Source organism: Lethenteron reissneri, chromosome 39, assembly GCF_015708825.2.
Source record: "Lethenteron reissneri isolate LAM-NWPU_2019-01 chromosome 39, ASM1570882v1, whole genome shotgun sequence".
Taxonomy (NCBI): domain Eukaryota; kingdom Metazoa; phylum Chordata; class Hyperoartia; order Petromyzontiformes; family Petromyzontidae; genus Lethenteron; species Lethenteron reissneri.
Window position 1 is genome coordinate 11,353,912 of NC_083817.1, and position 19,722 is coordinate 11,373,633.

The 19,722-nt window shown below is 40.6% G+C and overlaps 22 non-coding genes across 22 annotated transcripts; all 22 read right to left on the reverse strand.

Moving 5' to 3' along the window:
- Positions 1 to 119: 119 nt before the first annotated feature.
- TRNAL-CAG (transfer RNA leucine (anticodon CAG)) lies at positions 120 to 202 on the reverse strand. Its single transcript has one exon. It is a non-coding gene; the product is annotated as a tRNA-Leu (tRNA).
- Positions 203 to 1,026: 824 nt separating this feature from the next.
- TRNAL-CAG (transfer RNA leucine (anticodon CAG)) lies at positions 1,027 to 1,108 on the reverse strand. The gene has a single exon. It is a non-coding gene; the product is annotated as a tRNA-Leu (tRNA).
- An 809-nt stretch (positions 1,109 to 1,917) lies between these two features.
- Positions 1,918 to 2,000, reverse strand: TRNAL-CAG (transfer RNA leucine (anticodon CAG)). Its single transcript has one exon. It is a non-coding gene; the product is annotated as a tRNA-Leu (tRNA).
- An 809-nt stretch (positions 2,001 to 2,809) lies between these two features.
- TRNAL-CAG (transfer RNA leucine (anticodon CAG)) lies at positions 2,810 to 2,892 on the reverse strand. The gene has a single exon. It is a non-coding gene; the product is annotated as a tRNA-Leu (tRNA).
- An 810-nt stretch (positions 2,893 to 3,702) lies between these two features.
- On the reverse strand, positions 3,703 to 3,785 carry TRNAL-CAG (transfer RNA leucine (anticodon CAG)). Its single transcript has one exon. It is a non-coding gene; the product is annotated as a tRNA-Leu (tRNA).
- An 809-nt stretch (positions 3,786 to 4,594) lies between these two features.
- Positions 4,595 to 4,677, reverse strand: TRNAL-CAG (transfer RNA leucine (anticodon CAG)). The gene has a single exon. It is a non-coding gene; the product is annotated as a tRNA-Leu (tRNA).
- An 807-nt stretch (positions 4,678 to 5,484) lies between these two features.
- TRNAL-CAG (transfer RNA leucine (anticodon CAG)) lies at positions 5,485 to 5,567 on the reverse strand. The gene has a single exon. It is a non-coding gene; the product is annotated as a tRNA-Leu (tRNA).
- Positions 5,568 to 6,375: 808 nt separating this feature from the next.
- Positions 6,376 to 6,458, reverse strand: TRNAL-CAG (transfer RNA leucine (anticodon CAG)). Its single transcript has one exon. It is a non-coding gene; the product is annotated as a tRNA-Leu (tRNA).
- Positions 6,459 to 7,266: 808 nt separating this feature from the next.
- TRNAL-CAG (transfer RNA leucine (anticodon CAG)) lies at positions 7,267 to 7,349 on the reverse strand. The gene has a single exon. It is a non-coding gene; the product is annotated as a tRNA-Leu (tRNA).
- Positions 7,350 to 8,157: 808 nt separating this feature from the next.
- On the reverse strand, positions 8,158 to 8,240 carry TRNAL-CAG (transfer RNA leucine (anticodon CAG)). The gene has a single exon. It is a non-coding gene; the product is annotated as a tRNA-Leu (tRNA).
- An 808-nt stretch (positions 8,241 to 9,048) lies between these two features.
- TRNAL-CAG (transfer RNA leucine (anticodon CAG)) lies at positions 9,049 to 9,131 on the reverse strand. Its single transcript has one exon. It is a non-coding gene; the product is annotated as a tRNA-Leu (tRNA).
- An 811-nt stretch (positions 9,132 to 9,942) lies between these two features.
- On the reverse strand, positions 9,943 to 10,025 carry TRNAL-CAG (transfer RNA leucine (anticodon CAG)). Its single transcript has one exon. It is a non-coding gene; the product is annotated as a tRNA-Leu (tRNA).
- An 808-nt stretch (positions 10,026 to 10,833) lies between these two features.
- TRNAL-CAG (transfer RNA leucine (anticodon CAG)) lies at positions 10,834 to 10,915 on the reverse strand. The gene has a single exon. It is a non-coding gene; the product is annotated as a tRNA-Leu (tRNA).
- An 810-nt stretch (positions 10,916 to 11,725) lies between these two features.
- Positions 11,726 to 11,808, reverse strand: TRNAL-CAG (transfer RNA leucine (anticodon CAG)). The gene has a single exon. It is a non-coding gene; the product is annotated as a tRNA-Leu (tRNA).
- Positions 11,809 to 12,618: 810 nt separating this feature from the next.
- Positions 12,619 to 12,701, reverse strand: TRNAL-CAG (transfer RNA leucine (anticodon CAG)). The gene has a single exon. It is a non-coding gene; the product is annotated as a tRNA-Leu (tRNA).
- An 808-nt stretch (positions 12,702 to 13,509) lies between these two features.
- TRNAL-CAG (transfer RNA leucine (anticodon CAG)) lies at positions 13,510 to 13,592 on the reverse strand. Its single transcript has one exon. It is a non-coding gene; the product is annotated as a tRNA-Leu (tRNA).
- Positions 13,593 to 14,401: 809 nt separating this feature from the next.
- Positions 14,402 to 14,484, reverse strand: TRNAL-CAG (transfer RNA leucine (anticodon CAG)). The gene has a single exon. It is a non-coding gene; the product is annotated as a tRNA-Leu (tRNA).
- Positions 14,485 to 15,293: 809 nt separating this feature from the next.
- TRNAL-CAG (transfer RNA leucine (anticodon CAG)) lies at positions 15,294 to 15,376 on the reverse strand. The gene has a single exon. It is a non-coding gene; the product is annotated as a tRNA-Leu (tRNA).
- An 810-nt stretch (positions 15,377 to 16,186) lies between these two features.
- TRNAL-CAG (transfer RNA leucine (anticodon CAG)) lies at positions 16,187 to 16,269 on the reverse strand. The gene has a single exon. It is a non-coding gene; the product is annotated as a tRNA-Leu (tRNA).
- A 1,160-nt stretch (positions 16,270 to 17,429) lies between these two features.
- TRNAL-CAG (transfer RNA leucine (anticodon CAG)) lies at positions 17,430 to 17,512 on the reverse strand. Its single transcript has one exon. It is a non-coding gene; the product is annotated as a tRNA-Leu (tRNA).
- Positions 17,513 to 18,320: 808 nt separating this feature from the next.
- TRNAL-CAG (transfer RNA leucine (anticodon CAG)) lies at positions 18,321 to 18,403 on the reverse strand. The gene has a single exon. It is a non-coding gene; the product is annotated as a tRNA-Leu (tRNA).
- An 809-nt stretch (positions 18,404 to 19,212) lies between these two features.
- On the reverse strand, positions 19,213 to 19,295 carry TRNAL-CAG (transfer RNA leucine (anticodon CAG)). Its single transcript has one exon. It is a non-coding gene; the product is annotated as a tRNA-Leu (tRNA).
- Between the last annotated feature and the right edge of the window lie 427 nt (positions 19,296 to 19,722).

Consider the following 19,722-nt stretch of genomic DNA (forward strand, 5'->3'; position numbering starts at 1 on the left):
TTCACCAAACTTTCCTGCCTTGTTCCATTATCGAATATTTGTGAATTCTAGTGCGATAGCTAAGTTTCATTTAAATCACAAAACAGAAAATGTTGTTATTTCACAAAAGAGCATCATGCTGTCAGAAGTGGGATTCGAACCCACGCCTCCAGGGGAGACTGCGACCTGAACGCAGCGCCTTAGACCGCTCGGCCATCCTGACTGTGCCATGGTGTCACTAGAGGCTAATTCTAATCCATTCTCAGCAATCGATCCACGTGGTTCATGTGAAATAAACATTGCAATTATTTATCTAAGCAAGAACACTTCCTCATCACAAGTGATTCAAGCGAAACAATACCCACCATTTTTGGACAACCTAGTTGTCATTTAGACGGATGCATGATCCTAGAAGGAGGGAATTCCAATATTTGCTCAGAAACATCCGTGAAGAATATTCATAACCAAGATGCATTTGATCAAGGAAATCCAGTGATTCTTACTCATGTTTAATTGAGGGTATTGCTGAATCTTATCGCCAAATTGAATCGAAATTATACTGCTGGTGACATGCATGGTATGAAGCGTACATATTTTTTAGCGTACATTTGGACTTCGCGCAGCGCTGGTCTATGCCCTGTGTGAGACAATGGTTCACGGAAAAAGATATCACAGAACTGATTCACGTAACATCATCAAGTTACTTCATATCCACACCAGGGGGGCCGCACTATCCGACCTGCCCTACAACAGGAAGACAATTGGTTGTATAACAGTCATAGCAGTGTTATTCATTTTCATTTTACATGTTTTTATGCCGACCCCTTGCATACCAACGTGATTTTTTGCATTGTGTTTCCCTCCATACAAAATATGTAATGCTCTCAATCACTCTTTGTGTGTGACTTTTGTTTTTCTCATATTTATATTTCACCAAACTTTCCTGCCTTGTTCCATTATCGAATATTTCTCAATTCTATTGCGATAGCTAAGTTTCATTTAAATCACAAAACAGAAAATGTTGTTATTCACAAAAGAGCATCATGCTGTCAGAAGTGGGATTCGAACCCACGCCTCCAGGGAGACTGCGACCTGAACGCAGCGCCTTAGACCGCTCGGCCATCCTGACTGTGCCATGGTGTCACTAGAGGCTAATTCTAATCCATTCTCACCAATCGATCCACGTGGTTCATGTGAAATAAACATTGCAATTATTTATCTAAGCAAGAACACTTCCTCATCACAAGTGATTCAAGCGAAACAATACCCACCATTTTTGGACAACCTAGTTGTCATTTAGACGGATGCATGATCCTAGAAGGAGGGAATTCCAATATTACTCAGAAACATCCGTGAAGAATATTCATAACCAAGATGCATTTGATCAAGGAAATCCAGTGATTCTTACTCATGTTTAATTGAGGGTATTGCTGAATCTTATCGCCAAATTGAATCGAAATTATACTGCTGGTGACATGCATGGTATGAAGCGTACATTTGGACTTCGCGCAGCGCTGGTCTATGCCCTGTGTGAGACAATGGTTCACGGAAAAAGATATCACAGAACTGATTCACGTAACATCATCAAGTTACTTCATATCCACACCAGGGGGGCCGCACTATCCGACCTGCCCTACAACAGGAAGACAATTGGTTGTATAACAGTCATAGCAGTGTTATTCATTTTCATTTTACATGTTTTTATGCCGACCCCTTGCATACCAACGTGATTTTTTGCATTGTGTTTCCCTCCATACAAAATATGTAATGCTCTCAATCACTCTTTGTGTGTGACTTTTGTTTTTCTCATATTTATATTTCACCAAACTTTCCTGCCTTGTTCCATTATCGAATATTTCTCAATTCTATTGCGATAGCTAAGTTTAATTGAAATCACAAAACAGAAAATTGTTGTTAATTCACAAAAGAGCATCATGCTGTCAGAAGTGGGATTCGAACCCACGCCTCCAGGGGAGACTGCGACCTGAACGCAGCGCCTTAGACCGCTCGGCCATCCTGACTGTGCCATGGTGTCACTAGAGGCTAATTTTAATCCATTCTCAGCAATCGATCCACGTGGTTCATGTGAAATAAACATTGCAATTATTTATCTAAGCAAGAACACTTCCTCATCACAAGTGATTCAAGCGAAACAATACCCACCATTTTTGGACAACCTAGTTGTCATTTAGACGGATGCATGATCCTAGAAGGAGGGAATTCCAATATTAACTCAGAAACATCCGTGAAGAATATTCATAACCAAGATGCATTTGATCAAGGAAATCCAGTGATTCTTACTCATGTTTAATTGAGGGTATTGCTGAATCTTATCGCCAAATTGAATCGAAATTATACTGCTGGTGACATGCATGGTATGAAGCGTACATTTGGACTTCGCGCAGCGCTGGTCTATGCCCTGTGTGAGACAATGGTTCACGGAAAAAGATATCACAGAACTGATTCACGTAACATCATCAAGTTACTTCATATCCACACCAGGGGGGCCGCACTATCCGACCTGCCCTACAACAGGAAGACAATTGGTTGTATAACAGTCATAGCAGTGTTATTCATTTTCATTTTACATGTTTTTATGCCGACCCCTTGCATACCAACGTGATTTTTTGCATTGTGTTTCCCTCCATACAAAATATGTAATGCTCTCAATCACTCTTTGTGTGTGACTTTTGTTTTTCTCATATTTATATTTCACCAAACTTTCCTGCCTTGTTCCATTATCGAATATTTCTCAATTCTATTGCGATAGCTAAGTTTCATTGAAATCACAAAACAGAAAATGTTGTAAATTCACAAAAGAGCATCATGCTGTCAGAAGTGGGATTCGAACCCACGCCTCCAGGGGAGACTGCGACCTGAACGCAGCGCCTTAGACCGCTCGGCCATCCTGACTGTGCCATGGTGTCACTAGAGGCTAATTCTAATCCATTCTCGCCAATCGATCCACGTGGTTCATGTGAAATAAACATTGCAATTATTTATCTAAGCAAGAACACTTCCTCATCACAAGTGATTCAAGCGAAACAATACCCACCATTTTTGGACAACCTAGTTGTCATTTAGACGGATGCATGATCCTAGAAGGAGGGAATTCCAATATTAACTCAGAAACATCCCTGAAGAATATTCATAACCAAGATGCATTTGATCAAGGAAATCCAGTGATTCTTACTCATGTTTAATTGAGGGTATTGCTGAATCTTATCCCCAAATTGAATCGAAATTATACTGCTGGTGACATGCATGGTATGAAGCGTACATTTGGACTTCGCGCAGCGCTGGTCTATGCCCCGTGTGAGACAATGGTTCACGGAAAATGATATCACAGAACTGATTCACGTAACATCATCAAGTTACTTCATATCCACACCAGGGGGGGCCGCACTATCCGATCTGCCCTACAACAGGAAGACAATTGGTTGTATAACAGTCATAGCAGTGTTATTCATTTTCATTTTACATGTTTTTATGCCGACCCCTTGCATACCAACGTGATTTTTTGCATTGTGTTTCCCTCCATACAACATATGTAATGCTCTCAATCACTCTTTGTGTGTGACTTTTGTTTTTCTCATATTTATATTTCACAGAACCTTCCTGCCTTGTTCCATTATCGAATATTTCTCAATTCTATTGCGATAGCTAAGTTTCATTGAAATCACAAAACAGAAAATGTTATAAAATCACAAAAGAGCATCATGCTGTCAGAAGTGGGATTCGAACCCACGCCTCCAGGGAAGACTGCGACCTGAACGCAGCGCCTTAGACCGCTCGGCCATCCTGACTGTGCCATGGTGTCACTAGAGGCTAATTCTAATCCATTCTCAGCCAATCGATCCACGTGGTTCATGTGAAATAAACATTGCAATTATTTATCTAAGCAAGAACACTTCCTCATCACAAGTGATTCAAGCGAAACAATACCCACCATTTTTGGACAACCTAGTTGTCATTTAGACGGATGCATGATCCTAGAAGGAGGGAATTCCAATATTACTCAGAAACATCCGTGAAGAATATTCATAACCAAGATGCATTTGATCAAGGAAATCCAGTGATTCTTACTCATGTTTAATTGAGGGTATTGCTGAATCTTATCGCCAAATTGAATCGAAATTATACTGCTGGTGACATGCATGGTATGAAGCGTACATTTGGACTTCGCGCAGCGCTGGTCTATGCCCTGTGTGAGACAATGGTTCACGGAAAAAGATATCACAGAACTGATTCACGTAACATCATCAAGTTACTTCATATCCACACCAGGGGGGCCGCACTATCCGACCTGCCCTACAACAGGAAGACAATTGGTTGTATAACAGTCATAGCAGTGTTATTCATTTTCATTTTACATGTTTTTATGCCGACCCCTTGCATACCAACGTGATTTTTTGCATTGTGTTTCCCTCCATACAAAATATGTAATGCTCTCAATCACTCTTTGTGTGTGACTTTTGTTTTTCTCATATTTATATTTCACAGAACCTTCCTGCCTTGTTCCATTATCGAATATTTCTCAATTCTATTGCGATAGCTAAGTTTCATTGAAATCACAAAACAGAAAATGTTGTGAATTCACAAAAGAGCATCATGCTGTCAGACGTGGGATTCGAACCCACGCCTCCAGGGAAGACTGCGACCTGAACGCAGCGCCTTAGACCGCTCGGCCATCCTGACTGTGCCATGGTGTCACTAGAGGCTAATTCTAATCCATTCTCAGCCAATCGATCCACGTGGTTCATGTGAAATAAACATTGCAATTATTTATCTAAGCAAGAACACTTCCTCATCACAAGTGATTCAAGCGAAACAATACCCACCATTTTTGGACAACCTAGTTGTCATTTAGACGGATGCATGATCCTAGAAGGAGGGAATTCCAATATTACTCAGAAACATCCGTGAAGAATATTCATAACCAAGATGCATTTGATCAAGGAAATCCAGTGATTCTACTCATGTTTAATTGAGGGTATTGCTGAATCTTATCGCCAAATTGAATCGAAATTATACTGCTGGTGACATGCATGGTATGAAGCGTACATTTGGACTTCGCGCAGCGCTGGTCTATGCCCTGTGTGAGACAATGGTTCACGGAAAAAGATATCACAGAACTGATTCACGTAACATCATCAAGTTACTTCATATCCACACCAGGGGGGCCGCACTATCCGACCTGCCCTACAACAGGAAGACAATTGGTTGTATAACAGTCATAGCAGTGTTATTCATTTTCATTTTACATGTTTTTATGCCGACCCCTTGCATACCAACGTGATTTTTTGCATTGTGTTTCCCTCCATACAAAATATGTAATGCTCTCAATCACTCTTTGTGTGTGACTTTTGTTTTTCTCATATTTATATTTCACCAAACTTTCCTGCCTTGTTCCATTATCGAATATTTCTCAATTCTATTGCGATAGCTAAGTTTCATTGAAATCACAAACAGAAAATGTTGTTAATTCACAAAAGAGCATCATGCTGTCAGAAGTGGGATTCGAACCCACGCCTCCAGGGGAGACTGCGACCTGAACGCAGCGCCTTAGACCGCTCGGCCATCCTGACTGTGCCATGGTGTCACTAGAGGCTAATTCTAATCCATTCTCAGCCAATCGATCCACGTGGTTCATGTGAAATAAACATTGCAATTATTTATCTAAGCAAGAACACTTCCTCATCACAAGTGATTCAAGCGAAACAATACCCACCATTTTTGGACAACCTAGTTGTCATTTAGACGGATGCATGATCCTAGAAGGAGGGAATTCCAATATTACTCAGAAACATCCGTGAAGAATATTCATAACCAAGATGCATTTGATCAAGGAAATCCAGTGATTCTTACTCATGTTTAATTGAGGGTATTGCTGAATCTTATCGCCAAATTGAATCGAAATTATACTGCTGGTGACATGCATGGTATGAAGCGTACATTTGGACTTCGCGCAGCGCTGGTCTATGCCCTGTGTGAGACAATGGTTCACGGAAAAAGATATCACAGAACTGATTCACGTAACATCATCAAGTTACTTCATATCCACACCAGGGGGGCCGCACTATCCGACCTGCCCTACAACAGGAAGACAATTGGTTGTATAACAGTCATAGCAGTGTTATTCATTTTCATTTTACATGTTTTTATGCCGACCCCTTGCATACCAACGTGATTTTTTGCATTGTGTTTCCCTCCATACAAAATATGTAATGCTCTCAATCACTCTTTGTGTGTGACTTTTGTTTTTCTCATATTTATATTTCACCAAACTTTCCTGCCTTGTTCCATTATCGAATATTTCTCAATTCTATTGCGATAGCTAAGTTTCATTGAAATCACAAACAGAAAATGTTGTGAATTCACAAAAGAGCATCATGCTGTCAGAAGTGGGATTCGAACCCACGCCTCCAGGGGAGACTGCGACCTGAACGCAGCGCCTTAGACCGCTCGGCCATCCTGACTGTGCCATGGTGTCACTAGAGGCTAATTCTAATCCATTCTCGCCAATCGATCCACGTGGTTCATGTGAAATAAACATTGCAATTATTTATCTAAGCAAGAACACTTCCTCATCACAAGTGATTCAAGCGAAACAATACCCACCATTTTTGGACAACCTAGTTGTCATTTAGACGGATGCATGATCCTAGAAGGAGGGAATTCCAATATTAACTCAGAAACATCCGTGAAGAATATTCATAACCAAGATGCATTTGATCAAGGAAATCCAGTGATTCTACTCATGTTTAATTGAGGGTATTGCTGAATCTTATCGCCAAATTGAATCGAAATTATACTGCTGGTGACATGCATGGTATGAAGCGTACATTTGGACTTCGCGCAGCGCTGGTCTATGCCCTGTGTGAGACAATGGTTCACGGAAAAAGATATCACAGAACTGATTCACGTAACATCATCAAGTTACTTCATATCCACACCAGGGGGGCCGCACTATCCGACCTGCCCTACAACAGGAAGACAATTGGTTGTATAACAGTCATAGCAGTGTTATTCATTTTCATTTTACATGTTTTTATGCCGACCCCTTGCATACCAACGTGATTTTTTGCTTAGTGTTTCCCTCCATACAAAATATGTAATGCTCTCAATCACTCTTTGTGTGTGACTTTTGTTTTTCTCATATTTATATTTCACCAAACTTTCCTGCCTTGTTCCATTATCGAATATTTCTGAATTCTATTGCGATAGCTAAGTTTCATTGAAATCACAGAACAGAAAATGTTGTGAATTCACAAAAGAGCATCATGCTGTCAGAAGTGGGATTCGAACCCACGCCTCCAGGGGAGACTGCGACCTGAACGCAGCGCCTTAGACCGCTCGGCCATCCTGACTGTGCCATGGTGTCACTAGAGGCTAATTCTAATCCATTCTCACCAATCGATCCACGTGGTTCATGTGAAATAAACATTGCAATTATTTATCTAAGCAAGAACACTTCCTCATCACAAGTGATTCAAGCGAAACAATACCCACCATTTTTGGACAACCTAGTTGTCATTTAGACGGATGCATGATCCTAGAAGGAGGGAATTCCAATATTAACTCAGAAACATCCGTGAAGAATATTCATAACCAAGATGCATTTGATCAAGGAAATCCAGTGATTCTTACTCATGTTTAATTGAGGGTATTGCTGAATCTTATCGCCAAATTGAATCGAAATTATACTGCTGGTGACATGCATGGTATGAAGCGTACATTTGGACTTCGCGCAGCGCTGGTCTATGCCCTGTGTGAGACAATGGTTCACGGAAAAAGATATCACAGAACTGATTCACGTAACATCATCAAGTTACTTCATATCCACACCAGGGGGGCCGCACTATCCGACCTGCCCTACAACAGGAAGACAATTGGTTGTATAACAGTCATAGCAGTGTTATTCATTTTCATTTTACATGTTTTTATGCCGACCCCTTGCATACCAACGTGATTTTTTGCTTTGTGTTTCCCTCCATACAAAATATGTAATGCTCTCAATCACTCTTTGTGTGTGACTTTTGTTTTTCTCATATTTATATTTCACCAAACTTTCCTGCCTTGTTCCATTATCGAATATTTCTCAATTCTATTGCGATAGCTAAGTTTCATTGAAATCACAAACAGAAAATGTTGTGAATTCACAAAAGAGCATCATGCTGTCAGAAGTGGGATTCGAACCCACGCCTCCAGGGGAGACTGCGACCTGAACGCAGCGCCTTAGACCGCTCGGCCATCCTGACTGTGCCATGGTGTCACTAGAGGCTAATTCTAATCCATTCTCACCAATCGATCCACGTGGTTCATGTGAAATAAACATTGCAATTATTTATCTAAGCAAGAACACTTCCTCATCACAAGTGATTCAAGCGAAACAATACCCACCATTTTTGGACAACCTAGTTGTCATTTAGACGGATGCATGATCCTAGAAGGAGGGAATTCCAATATTACTCAGAAACATCCGTGAAGAATATTCATAACCAAGATGCATTTGATCAAGGAAATCCAGTGATTCTTACTCATGTTTAATTGAGGGTATTGCTGAATCTTATCGCCAAATTGAATCGAAATTATACTGCTGGTGACATGCATGGTATGAAGCGTACATTTGGACTTCGCGCAGCGCTGGTCTATGCCCTGTGTGAGACAATGGTTCACGGAAAAAGATATCACAGAACTGATTCACGTAACATCATCAAGTTACTTCATATCCACACCAGGGGGGCCGCACTATCCGACCTGCCCTACAACAGGAAGACAATTGGTTGTATAACAGTCATAGCAGTGTTATTCATTTTCATTTTACATGTTTTTATGCCGACCCCTTGCATACCAACGTGATTTTTTGCATTGTGTTTCCCTCCATACAAAATATGTAATGCTCTCAATCACTCTTTGTGTGTGACTTTTGTTTTTCTCATATTTATATTTCACCAAACTTTCCTGCCTTGTTCCATTATCGAATATTTCTCAATTCTATTGCGATAGCTAAGTTTCATTGAAATCACAAAACAGAAAATGTTGTTATTTCACAAAAGAGCATCATGCTGTCAGAAGTGGGATTCGAACCCACGCCTCCAGGGGAGACTGCGACCTGAACGCAGCGCCTTAGACCGCTCGGCCATCCTGACTGTGCCATGGTGTCACTAGAGGCTAATTCTAATCCATTCTCAGCCAATCGATCCACGTGGTTCATGTGAAATAAACATTGCAATTATTTATCTAAGCAAGAACACTTCCTCATCACAAGTGATTCAAGCGAAACAATACCCACCATTTTTGGACAACCTAGTTGTCATTTAGACGGATGCATGATCCTAGAAGGAGGGAATTCCAATATTTACTCAGAAACATCCGTGAAGAATATTCATAACCAAGATGCATTTGATCAAGGAAATCCAGTGATTCTTACTCATGTTTAATTGAGGGTATTGCTGAATCTTATCGCCAAATTGAATCGAAATTATACTGCTGGTGACATGCATGGTATGAAGCGTACATTTGGACTTCGCGCAGCGCTGGTCTATGCCCTGTGTGAGACAATGGTTCACGGAAAAAGATATCACAGAACTGATTCACGTAACATCATCAAGTTACTTCATATCCACACCAGGGGGGCCGCACTATCCGACCTGCCCTACAACAGGAAGACAATTGGTTGTATAACAGTCATAGCAGTGTTATTCATTTTCATTTTACATGTTTTTATGCCGACCCCTTGCATACCAACGTGATTTTTTGCATTGTGTTTCCCTCCATACAAAATATGTAATGCTCTCAATCACTCTTTGTGTGTGACTTTTGTTTTTCTCATATTTATATTTCACCAAACTTTCCTGCCTTGTTCCATTATCGAATATTTCTCAATTCTATTGCGATAGCTAAGTTTCATTGAAATCACAAAACAGAAAATGTTGTTAATTTCACAAAAGAGCATCATGCTGTCAGAAGTGGGATTCGAACCCACGCCTCCAGGGGAGACTGCGACCTGAACGCAGCGCCTTAGACCGCTCGGCCATCCTGACTGTGCCATGGTGTCACTAGAGGCTAATTCTAATCCATTCTCACCAATCGATCCACGTGGTTCATGTGAAATAAACATTGCAATTATTTATCTAAGCAAGAACACTTCCTCATCACAAGTGATTCAAGCGAAACAATACCCACCATTTTTGGACAACCTAGTTGTCATTTAGACGGATGCATGATCCTAGAAGGAGGGAATTCCAATATTTACTCAGAAACATCCGTGAAGAATATTCATAACCAAGATGCATTTGATCAAGGAAATCCAGTGATTCTACTCATGTTTAATTGAGGGTATTGCTGAATCTTATCGCCAAATTGAATCGAAATTATACTGCTGGTGACATGCATGGTATGAAGCGTACATTTGGACTTCGCGCAGCGCTGGTCTATGCCCTGTGTGAGACAATGGTTCACGGAAAAAGATATCACAGAACTGATTCACGTAACATCATCAAGTTACTTCATATCCACACCAGGGGGGCCGCACTATCCGACCTGCCCTACAACAGGAAGACAATTGGTTGTATAACAGTCATAGCAGTGTTATTCATTTTCATTTTACATGTTTTTATGCCGACCCCTTGCATACCAACGTGATTTTTTGCTTTGTGTTTCCCTCCATACAACATATGTAATGCTCTCAATCACTCTTTGTGTGTGACTTTTGTTTTTCTCATATTTATATTTCACCAAACTTTCCTGCCTTGTTCCATTATCGAATATTTCTCAATTCTATTGCGATAGCTAAGTTTCATTGAAATCACAAAACAGAAAATGTTGTTATTTCACAAAAGAGCATCATGCTGTCAGAAGTGGGATTCGAACCCACGCCTCCAGGGAGACTGCGACCTGAACGCAGCGCCTTAGACCGCTCGGCCATCCTGACTGTGCCATGGTGTCACTAGAGGCTAATTCTAATCCATTCTCAGCCAATCGATCCACGTGGTTCATGTGAAATAAACATTGCAATTATTTATCTAAGCAAGAACACTTCCTCATCACAAGTGATTCAAGCGAAACAATACCCACCATTTTTGGACAACCTAGTTGTCATTTAGACGGATGCATGATCCTAGAAGGAGGGAATTCCAATATTTACTCAGAAACATCCGTGAAGAATATTCATAACCAAGATGCATTTGATCAAGGAAATCCAGTGATTCTTACTCATGTTTAATTGAGGGTATTGCTGAATCTTATCGCCAAATTGAATCGAAATTATACTGCTGGTGACATGCATGGTATGAAGCGTACATTTGGACTTCGCGCAGCGCTGGTCTATGCCCTGTGTGAGACAATGGTTCACGGAAAAAGATATCACAGAACTGATTCACGTAACATCATCAAGTTACTTCATATCCACACCAGGGGGGCCGCACTATCCGACCTGCCCTACAACAGGAAGACAATTGGTTGTATAACAGTCATAGCAGTGTTATTCATTTTCATTTTACATGTTTTTATGCCGACCCCTTGCATACCAACGTGATTTTTTGCTTTGTGTTTCCCTCCATACAACATATGTAATGCTCTCAATCACTCTTTGTGTGTGACTTTTGTTTTTCTCATATTTATATTTCACCAAACTTTCCAGCCTTGTTCCATTATCGAATATTTCTCAATTCTATTGCGATAGCTAAGTTTAATTTAAATCACAAAACAGAAAATGTTGTCATTTCACAAAAGAGCATCATGCTGTCAGAAGTGGGATTCGAACCCACGCCTCCAGGGGAGACTGCGACCTGAACGCAGCGCCTTAGACCGCTCGGCCATCCTGACTGTGCCATGGTGTCACGAGAGGCTAATTCTAATCCATTCTCACCAATCGATCCACGTGGTTCATGTGAAATAAACATTGCAATTATTTATCTAAGCAAGAACACTTCCTCATCACAAGTGATTCAAGCGAAACAATACCCACCATTTTTGGACAACCTAGTTGTCATTGAGACGGATGCTTGATCCTAGAAGGAGGGAATTCCAATATTTACTCAGAAACATCCGTGAAGAATATTCATAACCAAGATGCATTTGATCAAGGAAATCCAGTGATTCTTACTCATGTTTAATTGAGGGTATTGCTGAATCTTATCGCCAAATTGAATCGAAATTATACTGCTGGTGACATGCATGGTATGAAGCGTACATTTGGACTTCGCGCAGCGCTGGTCTATGCCCTGTGTGAGACAATGGTTCACGGAAAAAGATATCACAGAACTGATTCACGTAACATCATCAAGTTACTTCATATCCACACCAGGGGGGCCGCACTATCCGACCTGCCCTACAACAGGAAGACAATTGGTTGTATAACAGTCATAGCAGTGTTATTCATTTTCATTTTACATGTTTTTATGCCGACCCCTTGCATACCAACGTGATTTTTTGCTTTGTGTTTCCCTCCATACAACATATGTAATGCTCTCAATCACTCTTTGTGTGTGACTTTTGTTTTTCTCATATTTATATTTCACCAAACTTTCCATGCCTTGTTCCATTATCGAATATTTCTCAATTCTATTGCGATAGCTAAGTTTCATTTAAATCACAAAACAGAAAATGTTGTCATTTCACAAAAGAGCATCATGCTGTCAGAAGTGGGATTCGAACCCACGCCTCCAGGGGAGACTGCGACCTGAACGCAGCGCCTTAGACCGCTCGGCCATCCTGACTGTGCCATGGTGTCACTAGAGGCTAATTCTAATCCATTCTCACCAATCGATCCACGTGGTTCATGTGAAATAAACATTGCAATTATTTATCTAAGCAAGAACACTTCCTCATCACAAGTGATTCAAGCGAAACAATACCCACCATTTTTGGACAACCTAGTTGTCATTTAGACGGATGCATGATCCTAGAAGGAGGGAATTCCAATATTACTCAGAAACATCCGTGAAGAATATTCATAACCAAGATGCATTTGATCAAGGAAATCCAGTGATTCTTACTCATGTTTAATTGAGGGTATTGCTGAATCTTATCGCCAAATTGAATCGAAATTATACTGCTGGTGACATGCATGGTATGAAGCGTACATTTGGACTTCGCGCAGCGCTGGTCTATGCCCTGTGTGAGACAATGGTTCACGGAAAAAGATATCACAGAACTGATTCACGTAACATCATCAAGTTACTTCATATCCACACCAGGGGGGCCGCACTATCCGACCTGCCCTACAACAGGAAGACAATTGGTTGTATAACAGTCATAGCAGTGTTATTCATTTTCATTTTACATGTTTTTATGCCGACCCCTTGCATACCAACGTGATTTTTTGCTTTGTGTTTCCCTCCATACAACATATGTAATGCTCTCAATCACTCTTTGTGTGTGACTTTTGTTTTTCTCATATTTATATTTCACCAAACTTTCCAGCCTTGTTCCATTATCGAATATTTCTCAATTCTATTGCGATAGCTAAGTTTCATTTAAATCACAAAACAGAAAATGTTGTTATTTCACAAAAGAGCATCATGCTGTCAGAAGTGGGATTCGAACCCACGCCTCCAGGGGAGACTGCGACCTGAACGCAGCGCCTTAGACCGCTCGGCCATCCTGACTGTGCCATGGTGTCACGAGAGGCTAATTCTAATCCATTCTCACCAATCGATCCACGTGGTTCATGTGAAATAAACATTGCAATTATTTATCTAAGCAAGAACACTTCCTCATCACAAGTGATTCAAGCGAAACAATACCCACCATTTTTGGACAACCTAGTTGTCATTTAGACGGATGCATGATCCTAGAAGGAGGGAATTCCAATATTTACTCAGAAACATCCGTGAAGAATATTCATAACCAAGATGCATTTGATCAAGGAAATCCAGTGATTCTTACTCATGTTTAATTGAGGGTATTGCTGAATCTTATCGCCAAATTGAATCGAAATTATACTGCTGGTGTCATGCATGGTATGAAGCGTACATTTGGACTTCGCGCAGCGCTGGTCTATGCCCTGTGTGAGACAATGGTTCACGGAAAAAGATATCACAGAACTGATTCACGTAACATCATCAAGTTACTTCATATCCACACCAGGGGGGCCGCACTATCCGACCTGCCCTACAACAGGAAGACAATTGGTTGTATAACAGTCATAGCAGTGTTATTCATTTTCATTTTACATGTTTTTATGCCGACCCCTTGCATACCAACGTGATTTTTTGCTTTGTGTTTCCCACCATACAACATATGTAATGCTCTCAATCACTCTTTGTGTGTGACTTTTGTTTTTCTCATATTTATATTTCACCAAACTTTCCAGCCTTGTTCCATTATCGAATATTTCTCAATTCTATTGCGTTAGCTAAGTTTCATTTAAATCACAAAACAGAAAATGTTGTTATTTCACAAAAGAGCATCATGCTGTCAGAAGTGGGATTCGAACCCACGCCTCCAGGAGAGACTGCGACCTGAACGCAGCGCCTTAGACCGCTCGGCCATCCTGACTGTGCCATGGTGTCACTAGAGGCTAATTCTAATCCATTCTCACCAATTGATCCACGTGGTTCATGTGAAATAAACATTGCAATTATTTATCTAAGCAAGAACACTTCCTCATCACAAGTGATTCAAGCGATACAATACCCACCATTTTTGGACAACCTAGTTGTCATTTAGACGGATGCATGATCCTAGAAGGAGGGAATTCCAATATTAACTCAGAAACATCCGTGAAGAATATTCATAACCAAGATGCATTTGATCAAGGAAATCCAGTGATTCTACTCATGTTTAATTGAGGGTATTGCTGAATCTTATCGCCAAATTGAATCGAAATTATACTGCTGGTGACATGCATGGTATGAAGCGTACATTTGGACTTCGCGCAGCGCTGGTCTATGCCCTGTGTGAGACAATGGTTCACGGAAAAAGATATCACAGAACTGATTCACGTAACATCATCAAGATTCTTCATATCCACACCAGGGGGGCCGCACTATCCGACCTGCCCTACAACAGGAAGACAATTGGTTGTATAACAGTCATAGCAGTGTTATTCATTTTCATTTTACATGTTTTTATGCCGACCCCTTGCATACCAACGTGATTTTTTGCATTGTGTTTCCCTCCATACAAAATATGTAATGCTCTCAATCACTCTTTGTGTGTGACTTTTGTTTTTCTCATATTTATATTTCACCAAGCTTTCCTGCCTTGTTCCATTATCGAATATTTCTCAATTCTATTGCGATAGCTAAGTTTAATTGAAATCACAAAACAGAAAATTGTTGTTAATTCACAAAAGAGCATTATGCTGTCAGAAGTGGGATTCGAACCCACGCCTCCAGGGGAGACTGCGACCTGAACGCAGCGCCTTAGACCGCTCGGCCATCCTGACTGTGCCATGGTGTCACGAGAGGCTAATTCTAATCCATTCTCACCAATCGATCCACGTGGTTCATGTGAAATAAACATTGCAATTATTTATCTAAGCAAGAGCACTTCCTCATCACAAGTGATTCAAGCGAAACAATACCCACCATTTTTGGACAACCTAGTTGTCATTTAGACGGATGCATTATCCTAGAAGGAGGGAATTCCAATTTTTACTCAGAAACATCCGTGAAGAATATTCATAACCAAGATGCATTTGATCAAGTAAATCCGGTGATTCTTACTCATGTTTAATTGAGGGTATTGCTGAATCTTATCGCCAAATTGAATCGAAATTATACTGCTGGTGTCATGCATGGTATGAAGCGTACATTTGGACTTCGTGCAGCGCTGGTCTATGCCCTGTGTGAGACAATGGTTCACGGAAAAAGATATCACAGAACTGATTCACGTAACATCATCAAGTTACTTCATATCCACACCAGGGGGGCCGCACTATCCGACCTGCCCTACAACAGGAAGACAATTGGTTGTATAACAGTCATAGCAGTGTTATTCATTTTCATTTTACATGTTTTTATGCCGACCCCTTGCATACCAACGTAATTTTTTGCATTGTGTTTCCCTTCATACAAAATATGTAATGCTCTCAATCACTCTTTGTGTGTGACTTTTGTTTTTCTCATATTTATATTTAACCAAACTTTCCTGCCTTGTTCCATTATCGAATATTTCTCAATTCAATTGCGATAGCTAAGTTTCATTGAAATCACAAAACAGAAAATTGTTGTTAATTCACAAAAGAGCATAATACTGTCAGAAGTGGGATTCGAACCCAAGCCTCCAGGGGAGACTGCGACCTGAACGCAGCGCCTTAGACCGCTCGGCCATCCTGACTGTGGCATCGAGTCACTAGAGGCTAATATTAATCCATTCTCAGCAATCGATCCACGTGGTTCATGTGAAATAAACATTCCAATTATTTATCTAAGCAAGAACACTTCCTCATCACAAGTGATTCAAGCGAAACAATACCCACCATTTTTGGACAACCTAGTTGTCATTTAGACGGATGCATGATCCTAGGAGGGAATTCCAATATTTACTCAGAAACATTCGTGAAGAATATTCATAACCAAGATGCATTTGATCAAGGAAATCCAGTGATTCTTACTCATGTTTAATTGAGGGTATTGCTGAATCTTATCGCCAAATTGAATCGAAATTATACTGCTGGTGTCATGCATGGTGTGAAGCGTACATTTGGACTTCGTGCAGCGCTGGTCTATGCCCTGTGTGAGACAATGGTTCACGGAAAAAGATATCACAGAACTGATTCACGTAACATCATCAAGTTACTTCATATCCACACCAGGGTGCCGCACTATCCGACCTGCCCTACAACAGGAAGACAATTGGTTGTATAACAGTCATAGCAGTGTTATTCATTTCATTTCACATGTTTATTCGCCGACCCTTTGCATACCAACGTGATTTTTAAATCCTTTATATTAAGTTCGCTTGCTTGCTTGCTTGCGTGCTTGCTTGCTTACGACCGTGCAAATCTATCGGTCGTTTTTTAACCCACTTCCCGTGATCCAATCGAGCCGACATTTTCCACACCGCCTCGTTGTGCGAGACAAATAATGTTCGTGAAAAAAATTCCAAATTTTTACACTGTTTAGGGAAAACAAATTAAATATTTAATAACCAATTGCTTAATACTGGCAGACAATCCATCGGTGGCAGCCATCTCAAGCCAGAGGACGAGAGGACTCTAGCCACCATGCATATAAAGGATTTATAGTGAAAAACTTTGTTTTTACGGGTTATACTTATTACGGGTTTACTTGTTTGCGTTGTGTTTCCCTCCATACAAAATATGTAATGCTCTCAATCCCTCTTTGTGTGTGACTTTTGTTTTTCTCATATTTATATTTCACCAAACTTTCCTGCCTTGTTCCATTATCGAATATTTCTCAATTCTATTGCGATAGCTAAGTTTCATTGAAATCACAGAACAGAAAATGTTGTGAATTCACAAAAGAGCATCATGCTGTCAGAAGTGGGATTCGAACCCACGACTCCAGGGGAGACTGCGACCTGAACGCAGCGCCTTAGACCGCTCGGCTATCCTGACTGTGCCATGGTGTCACGAGAGGCTAATTCTAATCCATTCTCACCAATCGATCCACGTGGTTCATGTGAAAAAACATTGCAATTATTTATCTAAGCAAGAGCACTTCCTCATCACAAGTGATTCAAGCGAAACAATACCCACCATTTTTGGACAACCTAGTTGTCATTTAGACGGATGCATGATCCTAGAAGGAGGGAATTCCAATATTAACTCAGAAACATCCGTGAAGAATATTCATAACCAAGATGCATTTGATCAAAGAAATCCAGTGATTCTTACTCATGTTTAATTGAGGGTATTGCTGAATCTTATCGCCAAATTGAATCGAAATTATACTGCTGGTGACATGCATGGTATGAAGCGTACATTTGGACTTCGCGCAGCGCTGGTCTATGCCCTGTGTGAGACAATGGTTCACGGAAAAAGATATCACAGAACTGATTCACGTAACATCATCAAGATTCTTCATATCCACACCAGGGGGGCCGCACTATCCGACCTGCCCTACAACAGGAAGACAATTGGTTGTATAACAGTCAAAGCAGTGTTATTCATTTTCATTTTACATGTTTTTATGCCGACCCCTTGCATACCAACGTGATTTTTTGCTTTGTGTTTACCTCCATACAAAATATGTAATGCTCTCAATCACTCTTTGTGTGTGACTTTTGTTTTTCTCATATTTATATTTCACCAATCTTTCCTGCCTTGTTCCATTATCGAATATTTCTCAATTCTATTGCGATAGCTAAGTTTCATTTAAATCACAAAACAGCAAATGTTGTTATTTCACAAAAGAGCATCATGCTGTCAGAAGTGGGATTCGAACCCACGCCTCCAGGAGAGACTGCGACCTGAACGCAGCGCCTTAGACCGCTCGGCCATCCTGACTGTGCCATGGTGTCACTTGAGGCTAATTATAATCCATTCTCGCCAATCGATCCACGTGGTTCATGTGAAATAAACATTGCAATTATTTATCTAAGCAAGAACACTTCCTCATCACAAGTGATTCAAGCGAAACAATACCCACCATTTTTGGACAACCTAGTTGTCATTTAGACGGATGCATGATCCTAGAAGGAGGGAATTCCAATATTAACTCAGAAACATCCGTGAAGAATATTCATAACCAAGATGCATTTGATCAAGGAAATCCAGTGATTCTTACTCATGTTTAATTGAGAGTATTGCTGAATCTTATCGCCAAATTGAATCGAAATTATGCTGCTGGTGACATGCATGGTATGAAGCGTACATTTGGACTTCGCGCAGCGCTGGTCTATGCCCTGTGTGAGACAATGGTTCACGGAAAAAGATATCACAGAACTGATTCACGTAACATCATCAAGTTACTTCATATCCACACCAGGGGGGCCGCACTATCCGACCTGCCCTACAACAGTAAGACAATTGGTTGTATAACAGTCATAGCAGTGTTATTCATTTTCATTTTACATGTTTTTATGCCGACCCCTTGCATACCAACGTGATGTTTTGCTTAGTGTTTCCCTCCATACAACATATGTAATGCTCTCAATCACTCTTTGTGTGTGACTTTTGTTTTTCTCATATTTATATTTCACCAAACTTTCCTGCCTTGTTCCATTATCGAATATTTCTCAATTCTATTGCGATAGCTAAGTTTCATTGAAATCACAGAACAGAAAATGTTGTGAATTCACAAAAGAGCATCATGCTGTCAGAAGTGGGATTCAAACCCACGCCTCCAGGGAAGACTGCGACCTGAACGCAGCACCTTAGACCGCTCGGCCATCCTGACTGTGCCATGGTGTCACTAGAGGCTAATTCTAATCCATTCTCGACAATCGATTCACGTGGTTCAAGTGAAATAAACATTGCAATTATTTATCTAAGCAAGAACACTTCCTCATCACAAGTGATTCAAGCGAAACAATACCCACCATTTGTGGACAACCTAGTTGTCATTTAGACGGATGCTTGATCCTAGAAGGAGGGAATTCCAATATTTACTCAGAAACATCCGTGAAGAATATTCATAACCAAGATGCATTTGATCAAGGAAATCCAGTGATTCTTACTCATGTTTAATTGAGGGTATTGCTGAATGTTATCGCCAAATTGAATCGAAATTACACTGCTGGTGTCATGCATGGTATGAATCGTACATTTGGAATTCGTGCAGCGCTGGTCTATGCCCTGTGTGAGACAATGGTTCACGGAAAAAT